This window comes from Microcebus murinus, chromosome 1 (genome assembly GCF_040939455.1).
Source record: "Microcebus murinus isolate Inina chromosome 1, M.murinus_Inina_mat1.0, whole genome shotgun sequence".
Taxonomy (NCBI): Eukaryota; Metazoa; Chordata; class Mammalia; order Primates; family Cheirogaleidae; genus Microcebus; species Microcebus murinus.
The window spans coordinates 87,520,999-87,535,428 of record NC_134104.1 but is presented as its reverse complement, the minus strand read 5'-3'; positions in this window follow the sequence as shown (position 1 = coordinate 87,535,428).

The following is a 14,430-nucleotide window of genomic DNA, read 5'->3' as shown; positions in this document are numbered from 1 at the left end:
TGAGAGGTGAAAGGTGTGGGTCCTGTTTTAGCCTTCTACAGGTGGCTATCCAGTTTTCCCAGCACCATTTATTGAAAAGGGATTCTTTTCCCCAGCGTATGTTTTTGTCTGCTTTGTCAAAGATTAGATGGCTATATGAGGATGGTTTTATATCAGGATTCTCACATCTGTTCCACTGGTCAATATTCCTATTTTTTTTTGCCAATACCATATTGTTTTAATTACTACAGCTTTGTAGTATAGTTTGATATCTGGCATATTAATGCCTCCCATTTTGTTTTTGTTGCCTAGAATTGCTCTTGATATTCGGGGTCTTCTTTGGTTCCATTCGAAGCGTAAAATTATTTTTTCTATATCTGTGAAGAATGCTGATGGGATTTTAATAGGTATTGCATTGAATCTGTAGATCAGTTTGGGTAGTATAGACATTTTGATGATATTGAGTCTGCCGATCCACGAGCATGGTATGGATTTCCATCTGTTTACATCCTCTGCTATTTCCTTCCTCAGTGTTTCATAGTTCTCCCTGTAGAGGTCTTTTACCTCCTTGGTTAAGTATATTCCTAGGTACTTTAATTTCTTTGTTGCTATTGTGAAGGGAATTGAGTCTTTGATTTGGTTCTCAGTTAGATTGTTGTTGGCGTATATGAATGCCTCTGATTTCTGTGTATTGATTTTGTATCCTGAGACTTTACTAAATTCATTGATCAGTTCCAGGAGTTTCTTGGTTGAATCCTTGGGGTTTTCTAGATACAATATCATATCATCCACAAACAGTGAAAGTTTGATCTCTTCTGCCCCTATTTGGATACCTTTGATTCCATTTTCCTGTCTGATTGCTGTAGCCAAGACTTCCAGCACTATGTTGAACAGAAGTGGAGATAGTGGGCAGCCTTGTCTGGTTCCAGTTCTAAGTGGGAATGATTTCAATCTTTCCCCATTCAGTATGATGTTGGCTGTGGCTCTGTCATATATGGCTTGTATCATTTTTAGGTATGTCCCTTCTATGCCTATTTTCTTAAGTGTTCGTATCATGAAAGGGTGTTGAATTTTGTCAAAAGCTTTTTCTGCATCTATTGAAAGAATCATGTGGTCTTTGTTTTTGCTTCTGTTTATGTGGTGAATTGCATTTATAGATTTACATATGTTGAACCATCCCTGCATCCCTGAGATGAAGCCCACTTGGTCCTGGTGGATTATTTTTTTGATAAGTGTCTCGATTCGGTTAGCTAAGATTTTGTTGAAAATTTTTGCATCTATATTCATTAGGGATATTGGTCTGTAGTTTTCTTTTTTTGTTTCATCCTTTCCTGGTTTTGGTATCAGAGTAATATTTGCTTCATAAAAGGTGTCAGGGAGGTTTCCGTTCTTCTCGATGTTGTGGAATAGTTTCTGCAAGATAGGTACTAGTTCTTCTTTGTAAGTATGGTAAAATTCAGGTGTGAAGCCATCTGGACCGGGACTTTTCTTTTTAGGGAGATTTTTAATTGCTGTTTCTATTTCAGCTGTTGAGATTGGTCTGTTCAGGGAATCTATTTCTTCCTGGTTGAGCCTAGGGAGGCTGTGTGTTTCTAGAAATTTGTCCATTTCCTCCACATTTTCTAGTTTGTGTGCATAAAGATTTTTGTAATATTCATAAATTGTATCTTTATCTCTTTGGGATCAGTTGTGATATCTCCTTTTTTGTTCCTGATGGAGCTTATTAGAGATTTCTCTTTTCTGCTTTTCGTTAGCTTAGCCAATGGTGTGTCAATTTTGTTTATTTTTTCAAAGAACCAGCTTTTTGTTTTATTAATCTCCTGAATAGCTTCCCTGTTTTCAATTTCGTTTAGTTCTGATTTGATCTTGTTGATTTCACTTCTTCTTCTGGGTTTGGGGTTGGTCTGTTCTTCTTTTCAAGCTCTTTGAGTCGTTTCATTAGATTGTCTATTTGTGATCTTCTTGTCTTTTGGTTATAGGCATTTATGGAGATAAACTTTCCTCTCAGAACTGCTTTAGCTGTGTCCCAGAGGAGTTGATAACTTGTCTCTCCATTGTCATTTTCTTCATAGAATTTTTTTATTTCCGTCTTGATTTCTTCATTTACGAAGTAATCATTTAGTAGGAGGTTGTTTAATTTCCACGTTTTTGTGTAGGAATGTGAGTTTCTCTTAGGGTTGATTTCTAGTTTTATTCCACTGTGATCTGAGAAGGTACATGGTATGATTCCTTTTTTTTAAAATTTCTTGAGATTTTCTTTGTGTCCTAGGATATGGTCAATCTTAGAGAGTGTCCCGTGAGCTGATGAGAAGAACGTATATTCAGTGGATTTTGGGTAGAATGTTCTGTGGATGTCTGTCAGACCCAATTGTTCTAGAGTTTTGTTTAAGTCTATTATTTCTTTATTAATTTTCTGTTTGGAGGATCTGTCTCATGCCATCAGTGGGGTGTTGAAATCTCCGGCGATTATGGAGTTGCTATTAATCCATTTGCTTAGCTCCAGTAAGGTTTGCTTTATGAATCTGGGTGCACCTAAGTTGGGTGCATATATATTTAAAATTGTTATCTCTTCTTGTTGGACTGTGCCCTTCACCATTATATAATGACCCTCTTTGTCTTTTACTACTTTTGTTGGTTTAAAAACTAAATCGTCTGAAATTAGAACTGCCACACCAGCCTTCTTTTGGCTTCTATTTGCTTGGAATATTGATCTCCACCCTTTTATTTTTAGTCTATGAGCATCCTTGCAGGTTAAATGTGTTTCCTGAAGACAGCATATACTTGGCCTGTATTTTCTTATCCATTCAGCCAGCCTATGTCTCTTGAGTGGAGAGTTTAAGCCATTCACATTTATTGAGAGAACTGATAGGTAAGGTAGATTACTGTTCATTCTGTTGGGTTGGATGTTGTTGCTATGATTTCTGTCTTGAGCCATTGTAATATCTGGCCTTTAATATCTTTGGGTTTTGGTTGTTTTTATATTCGTGGGTTATTATTATGACGTTCCGTGCATAACGCTGTTTTAAGTACTTCTTGTAGGGCTGGTCTTGTCTTGGTGAATTCTCTGAGCCTTTGCTTGTCTGAGAATGTTTTTATTTCTCCTTCATATACGAAGCTTAGTTTTGCAGGGAATAATATTTTAGGCTGGGCATTGTTTTGTTTCAATAGAGTGAGAATGGAACCCCAGTCTCTCCTTGCTTGTAAAGTCTCATTAGAGAAGTCTGATGTTATTCGAATTGGCTTTCCCTTGTATGTTACTTGCTTCTTTTGTCTTACAGCTCTTAGAAGGGCCTCTTTAGTTGATACTTTGGTCAGTCTGATGACTGCATGTCGTGACATCTTCCTGTTTGCGTTGAATCTCCCAGGGGTCCTCTGAGCTTCTTGAACTTGTATATCGGGATTTTGAGCAAGGCCTGGGAAATTTTCCTCTATTATATCATCAAACAGCTTGTCCAACCCTTGGGTGTTGTCTTCTTCCCCTTCTTGTAACCCTATGACCCTCACATTAGGTTTCTTCACATAATCCCACAGCTCTTGTAGGCTTTGCTCTCTTCTCTTGTTTCTTTGCTCTATTTCTGTGACTGATTTATTTAATTGGAGGGTGTTATCTTCAAGCTCTGAGATTCTTTCTTCTGTTTGATCTACCCTGTTTTTGAGACCTCCACTGTATTTTGTAGTTCCTTGAATTGATTCTTCATTTCCAGGAGTTCGGTTACACTTTTCTTCATTGTGTCTATTTCTTTTCCCATATCCTGGAGACTTTTTGTGGTTTCTTTGTGTTGGTTATTGAGTTGTTGTTGCAGCTGGGTGAGTGTTCTTATGATCCACATACGAAATTCCTCTTCTGTCATATTGGTTGCCTGATTTTGGTTGGTGTCCGTTTCTAGGGGGCTGGTGCTCCTCTTTGGGGGTGTGTTTTCTGTTTGGTTCTTCAAATTTCCTGAGTTCTTTCGTTGATTTCTTCCCATGTCGATCAGTTGTTGTTTCTTTCCTTAGGTTATTGTTTGGGTATTCACACACCTTGTTTAGTTTCTGAGGCGTTAGGTGGTGTCTGTGGGTGAAATTGGACCATTCCCTGTATATTGAGTCAGTGGGTGCCGTGGAAAGGCTGTGCAAGATGCCGTCCCTGTCAGTAGGTGGCGTTTGCTTGGAGGAACAGGCTATACTGTTGATTTTGAGTCCTGTTATCAGCTCTCGTTCTGGGCAGAGCTGGGTTGGGTAAGCCTGCCCTCAGGCCGTTTGCAGGGGTCAAAGTTCTGTTCTCTGCTTCCAGGGAAAGCTGTCAGGGCGGGGCTGGCATGGTCCTGCTCAGCCAGAAAGTCCGTGTGTGGGGGTGGGGCTGTCTGAGACCCGCAGTCTGGAGCGGGCCTCGCTTCTTTCCACCCTCCCCAACTCCGCAGCTACTCCTGGGCCTCTGGCAGCAGGCCAGACCACAAGCCACCAGGCCTCCCCGGACTGTGATGCTGGCAGGGAGGTTCCCTGCACAGGAACGCCACCTGGGTTGGGCGCACGGCCTCCTCCTGGGAGGAGGGTTGCCCTCTAGGAGGCTGATCCGCCCCTGGAGGCACACACACCTCAGTAGGCTGTTCACGTATAACCCTTCTGTGCCCTGGGCAATGCTAGCCCTCGGTGCAGGGGATCTGGTCTGCAGGTCTGACCTCTAGGTCCCAGAGTTCAAACTGTATCCCCACCAGGGAGAGGATTTCTGGTCCCAATTCACCCACAGGGAGCCCAAGCTGGGTCTATGTCTTTCAGCCTCTGAGTCGGCACTGTTCTCCTGGGAACACGGTGCCAGCAGCACCTGGGAGGGCGGGCGGGTAGGGAGCTCACAGTCTGAGTTCCCCTGAGTCATGTGTAGGATCCCAAACGGGAAGGTCCCATTCCCTGGAGGTGCCTCCGGCTGGTGGCTGTATTGTCTCTCTGGGCAGCCGAGGGTAGGGTCGGCGGAGGGGAGGAGGAGGCAATATGGCGCCTGCCGCGCGGCTCGGGTCTGTGCACACGGAGGTGCCCGGAGGAAGTTGGGAACCTGGTGCCACGTCTGCTACAGGCTCACCATTGGCAGGTGGTGGCGGTGTCTGGGCTGGTGTCCGCAGGTCTCTCCACCCGCTGGGGAGCCCACCAGCAGTCCCGAATGCAGGGGAGGGGAAACAGCAAATCCACACCCTTGCCACTGGTCTCTGGGCTGCTCCGGTGGTCTCAGCCTCCAGTTCTCCTCCACAGCCTCCTCCCGTGGAGTCTCCGGGGGTCTCAGGTACCCCTCCTTCCGGCCCTTGTCCGCTGTATGCTCATCTTCTTGCTTCTTTCCTCTAATTTCTGCTAGAATCTGTCTTTTTTGCAGAGACACTCTGTCTAGCGGTGTTATTCGTCTGCCATCTTGCTCCACCCCCCCATGTTAGTCACCTTTTAATGCTCAATAGCCACCCTCTGGCTATTGGCTACTATATTGAACAGTGCAGATCATAGAAAGATTTTGTCTTAATTGTTACAATAGAGGATTACACAGGAACATTTTAAGAGCGTGGTGTGGGGGCATCTAAAGCAGCCTGTGGGACTAGACAGGCTTCAGACTGACAGGTAGGGTCATGAGAGGGGCTTATCTGGTGCTAATAATATTCTCTTTTTTTATTCATCCGGTGGTTACAGAGATGTGTGTTGTATGCTTATGATTTCTATACTTCTCTTTCCCTGTTATACTTCATCTAAAAATGTATCTTAAAAAATTGTGGAGAAGTCAGTTCTGGGTAGCAGCTGCCTTTTCTTTCTGTGTTTTTATGCTCGGTAAGTTCTCTTTATTTCAAGATGGCCATGTCCCCTTCAGGCACCACATCTACATTCCCAGTAGGGAAAAGACTGAAGAATTGAGAAAGTAAAGGTTTTTCTCCTAGTGAGATTTTGCTTCTAATTATGAAATGAAGCCCTCCCAAAAACTTTTGCCTACATGTCACTCGTTTACATGGTTTCTTGGGTGATAGGTATTTGGCTTTTAAAACTATATACCAGAGAAGATATTGGGAATGGGTTTTGAGGAGCCAACCTATATTATCTCTATACATATTGCATCGAGTAGAAGTTTTAGAACAATGCTAATAGTGGTAATAGTATTTGTAATGTAAAAAGAAGATACCAGTACCTAAAGAACTTAAAGCCACAAATCATTAACTAGCTCTGCATTTATAATCTGTGTATTATACCCTAAACATATACATGCTTTTAATTTTGAGTTGGCACTTTGGATCCAAATTTCTATCAGATCTCCTCTAATGAAGAGAACTGGAGCAGGTATGAGCATTTATGCTTTGTGCACAAGGCTTACAGCAAAGTCAGGCAAGTGTAACCGTCACTACTCTTTCCTCTGAGCACACCGCCGCTCTTGCATGACTTCTTAGATTCTCCCAGGCTTATTCTACCACACACCACAAATCCTAGTGAATAAAAAAAAGAATAGTGCAAGCAAGTTTTGAAAGTGGGCCTAAAGAGAGGTCTGAGAGAATGATTAAATGAACCCATTTAATTTGTTTCTAGGTTTAATGCTCTCATCTGTTTCTTTTCCCAACTTGTTTCATAAAGTATTCATCATAAATTCCCTTTTGCTTGTATTATGTATATCTCTCCCATGGAAAATTAAGCTCCTAGTCAGTGTTCTAATATTATGTGATCGAGAGCTCTATTTTGTATAATATTTGTCCCATATCTAAGTTTCTCTTCCTGAGGACTGAAGTGGTGGAGGGAGTGGAAACTCTTCAACTCCCCTTGGAGATTAGATCCTGTGAACCACATTTTCAATCATGTTTCTCCCTTGAGTTAACCCAATGTGTTTGGGAGTTTATAGTCTTTTCTAGATGTTGAGGGTTTTTTCCCCCTTCTAAGAATTATTCTTAAAAATGGTCTGCACCTTCATAAGAATTATTTTCAGGTGTTTTTTTTCCTAGCCCCAAAGCCATTTATAAATGCTGCTTGGTATTGTTCAGTAGCCAGTGAAATATTTCAAGTGACCTTATCCCACCTTATATATTAAGTCTAGCAGTCACTCCTAGACCATTCCCAATTTTTCAAACTGTGACTGGTTCTGTTGTCCTACTACACTAATGGCAATGTGTTTACAGCTAACATTGATTAATTACTATGTGTTAGGCACTATGCTGAGTACTTTGACAGACACTAATCAATTTGATCCTCACATAACCCTATTAAGTAGATGCTACTATTATTCTCATTTTATAGATTAGAAAACACAGAGGTTAAGCAACTTGCTCCAATTTACACATCCAGTAAGTGAGAGGGCTAGAATTCATGCAGTCTGGCTCCAAAGAAAAACAGTACTTTCTCTATATCCTGTCCTTGTCCTCATCCCAATAATTCAATATAAAATTGTCTAACATTTACTCCATTCCATAAAATGTACAGCTTCAAATTCCATTTAATGTTCAAGCCGTCTAAACCACCTAATGTACATTTTTAAAGTAGCTAACTAAGTATTCATAAACCACTCTCCCTCCCACCCTTATTTTCTTCCTGTTCTGTTGAGCCTTTTGTGGTCAAAGTACGTATTTCTCATTCAGTAGCTATAGCTAGGATGCTCCTCCAGAACTCCAGAATTAGATGACTTTGGCTCCAAGACTTTCTCACCAACCTTCTCTTTTCCAAAGTCAAAGTCGCATGAGTATCTTAGCAACACACTCACAGACTTTCAAATACACAATCAGTCCCAAAACAAAAGTAACTATAACAACTATTAATCTATGTGATATTGCACATTCAAAAGTTGAATTGCAATATATTTCTTGATTTCAAGGTCAATTGTTGTCAAACAATTTTCAACATCAATACATCCAAAGGCTAGTATCTATTTCCATCAAAAAGGTCACTCACTACAGCGGTGATTTTAGGATTCAAAAATGAGTGAGGGGTGAACAAAAAGAAAAATCCTCCTTAGGATGTGAAACAACATGAAAGGGGTATATACTGTGAAAAAAAACTTACCCTCATTGAAATTTATACTCTCCTTCTCCCTGAAAATCACCATTCTGAACACTAGATCAAAGAATTAATGATTAATTCAGGAATCAGGGAATACACAGATCACTAAACAGAGATGAGAAAGGCTTCAAGGTCTAACTTCCACCTGTGTCAGGCATTTTGTGCTAGTTCTTCAGAGGCTACCACAAGTAAATTTTAAAACACTTTAGAATATATATCCCCAAAGGATATAAATTGTGAAACTAAGATTTTCATAACCTTGGATTAAAAACAAAAACTCTACTTAAGAAGATATTCTTCTTAGAGAATGGCGTCTATAATCTTTCACTCATGTAAAAAGAAACTGAAAATTTTTATTAATGGAAGCAGACTATTTGGTTCCTAGGTCTTTTTTATGTCTCCTTCTGCAAAGTATCTATAGGAGATGCCTTGTGCATGATGAAATAAAGTAGCTTTCAAGAAGTTAGACTATGACATTAAAAATTGATGGACCAGGCCGGGCGCTGTGGCTCACGCCTGTAATCCTAGCTCTTGGGAGGCCGAGGCGGGCGGATTGCTCAAGGTCAGGAGTTCAAAACCAGCCTGAGCAAGAGCGAGACCCCGTCTCTACTATAAATAGAAAGAAACTAATTGGCCAACTGATATATATATAAAAAATTAGCCGGGCATGGTGGCGCATGCCTGTAGTCCCAGCTACTCGGGAGGCTGAGACAGAAGGATCGCTCGAGCCCAGGAGTTTGAGGTTGCTGTGAGCTAGGCTGACGCCACGGCACTCACTCTAGCCTGGGCAACAAAGCGAGACTCTGTCTCAAAAAAAAAAAAAAAAAAAAAAAAAAATTAGCCGGGCATGGTGGCGCATGCCTGTAGTCCCAGCTACCCGGGAGGCTGAGGCAGAAGGATCACTCGAGCCCAGGAGTTTGAGGTTGCTGTGAGCTAGGCTGACGCCACGGCACTCACTCTAGCCTGGGCAACAAAGCGAGACTCTGTCTCAAAAAAAAAAAAAAAAAAAAATTGATGGACCAGATCAGAGATAACAAAAACCCTCTCAAGGAAACAGAATAGCTTTAAGGCCAGCAGCACTGCATTATAAAAAAAAAAAAAACTTTAAAGAATTTGTCTACCAAAAGAGAATGTGTTCATAAATGGAACATAGAGAAAAGAGAAAGCACCCAACACCAACGCAAGTAATGTCCAAGGCATTAGTATTGGATACACCCAACAGTTATTCTGTTAAGTAGATGGCAATAAATGGAAAAATGATATAGTATAGAGATGAAGCCAATTGACTTTGGGTCCAACAAACTAGGTTCAAATTCTGGGTCTGCAATTGAAGATTGTGACATATTGAGCAAGTTGCTCTGGGATGTTTGATTTTTCATCTCTAAAATAAGACTAATAATATTTTTTAATAGGAGGTTGTGAAGTGAAATAATGAAATAAGGCATGTAAAATGTTTATCATATGTCTGATACAAAACATGCACTTAATAAATATTAGTAGTGTACTGGGCAGAATTCTAAGCTGCCTCTAGAGATTATTAACCCTCATGTACACACTCTGGGGGACATCACAGAGCTGCATGGAAATGAATTCTACCAATTACCAGTGAATTTGGAAGAGGACTTCAAACTTCAGGTGAGACTGTACCCCTAGTCAACACATGAATGTCATCCTGGTGAGACCCTGAGCAGAGTACACAGTTAAGCCATACTTGCACTTCTTACACATGGAAAGAGTGACATAATAGATTTGTATTGCTTTAAGCCTCTAAGTTTGTGATAATTCATTATGCAACTGTTAAAAAAAGAATACAAGTAGTGACTGTTACTATAATACTATTACTATTACTATAATTAAACTCACATAACTACATTCCTCTTTTAGCATGTAGGCTCATCTCAACTTCCAAATAATATTGACATGGCTTATTTATAAGCAGAGAGTACCGGTCAAGCTAACATAATTATTAAGTATATTTGGTACTTACATTTCAAATCAATTCATTGGCAAGACTTGGAAGGTCACAAATACCTAGAGAAAGAAATGATTGAATTTATAATCACTCCATTTTTCTAATTTTCCCCATTCTAGCCAATGTGATTTCACTTATATATTGGTTAGAGTATGAGTACCATCAAGTAAGACTAATTTTGGTCTTTGTTGATAGATAGTAATGCTCAACAAATATTCCACTTACTTATCTAAAGGGTCATTTGACAGTTTCTATATCTGATGAAGTGTGATTGAAATTGACACTGGTTACTTCTAGACTGAGGTAATGAAAAGCTGATGAGTGATTCTCCATTTTTTCTTTTCTCTGGCCAAGCCATCTGAAGAGCTCGTGTGTACCAAATGATGTAGGAACAGGACAGCAAAGCCACCAGGACCAGCGTAGGTCCCTGAGTAACTAAGTGAAGCAGCACCCTAACGTCAATCCTCATTGAACATGTAGCCTAAGTGAGAAATAAACTTTCGTTACTTTAACTATCTAAGATTTCAAAGTTAACTTATTATCACAGTAGAACCTACACTATCCTAATACTTAGGTTAAATTAATAGAAATGGATAGGAAATGGTCATTCATTTCTAGTTCTCTTTCTCTACCCTCTGTGTATCACTCTTCTCTTCTTTATCTAATGTACCTGGGTTTAATAACATTGAACTTTAAAAGCCTTCCTGTTTGACTGATTCCTGTCCTACCAATAGGTAAACCATAAAACAGGCTAAGCTTGACCCTTCAGATTCATACATCCTCCAACTGTGCTAGCATGGTTGAAGCCATAGCATATTAAAAAAGTGTCAGTTTGTCTATCATATTTCATGTGTAAAAACTAAGGGTAGCAGTAGCAACTACATCAGCAACCAATGATTGGAAGAGATTAGAAGATTTAGGAATCCCAGCTACAGTTCCTTTGGAAACGAAAACCAGAAGCTATCCTTATCTTGTTCCTAAAACATTTAGGAGATTAAAGGCAATCTCCTAAATGTTTTCCCATTAAGTATGATATGAGCTATTGATCAAGGTAGATATTGTTTATGATTTTAAGAAAGCATTTTTTGTTGAGTTTTCTTAGAGATATTCTTAGTAAATAACTTTTTTGTACTCTATTGGGATAATAAGATTTTATTCTTTAATAATTTGAAGTTATGATTTATATTAATAGATATCCTAAGGCTAAATCATCTTTAGTTTCCTGAAACAAACCCTACTAAGTCATGATAGATGATATTTTTAATTGAGAGTTGAATTTTGGGTGCTAATATTTTATTTATAATTTATACATATATATTCCTAAATGATACTGACTTACAGTTTGTTTTGTTCTTGGTCAAGTTTTGGTATCAGGATGTTTTAAGTTTCAAAATTAAGTTGAATATTTTTATCCTTTTTGCTATGCTGTGTAACATATTATGCATTATGAGCATTATAAGTCTTTTGGAGCTTCAAACAATTGGCCAACAAGCCATCTTACTCCAAAGGTATGCTAGGAATAATTGTTTTATAATATTTTCATTATTCCCATGTTGTTGTAATTATATTTTTGAATTATTTCTGACTCAAACTTGGCAATTATACTTTTTCAGAAAATTATCCATTTCGTTAAGGTTTTCCACTTTGTTAAAATTTCAATTCTTTTTCTATTCTTTTCTATTCTTTTTATTGTCTTCTTTTCTAATTTTAATTTTATTAATAATTCTTCTTAACCAGAGTTGTTAGGCAACTCAGCTTTGTAGTTTATCTATCAAGTAAAAGTTAAAACATTCAAACTGTTGCATCCACGGTAATACAGAACATGGCTGCTAACGTTGGATGAGCTGGATTCACAAAAGTATCTATCAATAAAATTGCTAACCTAAGCTTTCTGCTAATGACTAAAGCTAATGAGAAGGTGATGGCTCAAACTATTAAATTACAATCAGTGATAAGAACTCAATGTGGCAAGGCACTTATCGCTGAGTTGTTTTGTAAGATATGGGATTCCAAAAATTAGGTAAATTTATAAGTAATATTTGGGGGAGAATTCAAGAAACAAATTCTACTTATTTACAAAGGAAATCTGAATCCCTAAAAATGGAATGGAATAGAAGTAAAAACACACAAGGTCTAAATCATGGTGTCCATTTGATATTTCCTTGATATATGTATCCTTTTCAGAACACAGGTTTACACTGTAAAGCAAGATCAACTATTCATCAAATAGTTATAAGGGCAATGAAAAGATAATGCCTTATAATAATATATTCAGAAATAGTTGAAAGATTAAAGTGAAAAATAAAATCCTGCTATTCTAAATAAAATATAAATAGACTGGCAACTCAGCTACAGAAAATAATTTATTTTTCTATGCAGAAGAATGCAATCCTCTATAATGTCTGGCAGTATTATTTATGAAATATTATCCTCTCAATATATTTAGTTAATACACAATATGTAATTTGATTAAAATTGAATTTCTTGATTCATTGCACTATTTCTCATATAAGAGAGATAGAGGCACAGTCTTATGAGAATTCAGTTTGTTTTCATGGAACCAAAGAACTATGAAACTCATATAAGCTATCAAAGCTACTGTCACATATTAGGAAAACCATTTAAAAATATATTGACCAAAGTGAAACCTCAGAGATACCTCAGCAAAGGCCTAGGTTGTGTATTTTCAACAAATTGAAAAATATCTGAGAATTTCTGGAGGGTTGATACACTGAACTAGAAACTATGCTATTTGATGTAGCATGGCCATACATACGAAGTACCTGCTGTGATGGAATAATTTGAAATGGGGAAAAAATGTATTTCGTGGATCCAAAGTTTGAATACATGTTGGGGAATAACCAAGAGTTGGTCAATGATGACTATGAGGCAGGATAAAGAATGGCACATGCCTCAAAGAAGTGAGAATTTCTATACCAAGACAGAGGAATAGTAGTTTGTAAGTGGAAGTGATAGGCAGGATGGATCAGAGGAATGACTGGGTGCCAGGGGTTCAGCAGTTAGAAGTATATTGCAGTAGTCAATGCAAAAAACAACTGCTGATTCAATTCAATTCAACAAATATTTATTGAGCACTCACTATGTGCCCATACTGTTGTAGGTGCTTAGGCTATAATGGTTAGTCTTTTGGCTAACAAAACAATCTAACATTTCTGTCCTCCTGTGACTTATATTCTAGCAACTGAGGACAAAAGCAATAGGAAAGGAGACTATGACAGCATGAGAGATTGCAGATATTGAATTGACAGGACCTATCTTTATATGGATGGTCAAAAAGAGAAAGCATTTCAAGTAAATTCTGTTCTCAAACTTAAGTAACAAGTAAGATAGAAAGTCAATTGATAAATAGGGGACAGCTTGTTCATTCAGCATACATTGGATCTTTCCCAGTGCCAAGCACTAGGAACATAAGATGGATAATACAGGAAGAAACACCAGGCTAGAAAAGTGACTGATGGATGTGATAATGGTGGCGATTCTGGACAAGTTGAAATTTAGACCGGGGCAGTACATGCTTGTGAAATGTTCAACGACACAGTTGAAAAGGTAGTTTTGAAATTCAGGAGAGAAGTTGGGCTAAGAGAATTCCAATTAGGAAGTGTTATTCCAAGTTAACATTATATATGAAATAACCAAGAGAAAGAGAACAGAAAAAGAAGCAATACGCAGAGACAAAGCCAGAACACTGGTATTTGTAAGTGCACATTGTGAAGTAAACACAAAATACCAAGTTATTAATAGGTCATGATAGAGAAGGATATAAAATAATAACAGAAAGAGGAGACGTTCTGGGACACCATCAGCATGTGTGCTAGAGAAAGTTTCCTATGGGATGAGGTCGTCAAGATCAAAATGAACAGACAATAAACAGGGAAAAAAAACTACCAGAAAAATAAATGTTTCAAAAGGAAAAAGAGAGTTTGTGAGAGAAAACGCCAGAATATAAGGAACTGTGAGTAAAAGATCAGAAATGGAGACAATTCATGTAGACTACTGTTTTAAGCAAAGCTGATAGCATGAGTAGTCACCAGGATCAAGGTAATCTTAATTCTTTGTGGGAGAATTGATTAGGAGAGGGCTGAGGGTATTTATAAGCTAAAGAGAAAAGGTTAGGGTCGTAGTAAAAATCTAAAAGAAGGTGATGATAGAACCAAGATTTTTATCTAACAGCATTAGCAAGCATGAAAATGTGACAAATTTATATTATACTGGTTTACATGACTGGGTAAGTAGAAGTAAAGCTGGATATTCATATTTATTAATTATTATAACCATTACTACTAACAGTAACTGAAAATATTTGTTTGCATGTCACCAAGCAAGACAAGGAAAACAATTTCTATGTACTATAATTTCTAAAGACAATATCTAAATTTGTATCACTACATTGTTTTTCAGAGTTGCATGATCATGACAGAAACCTACTGCATGCACGATTTCAAATAACTTATGTGAAATGCACAATTTCTTCTTTAAAGTGT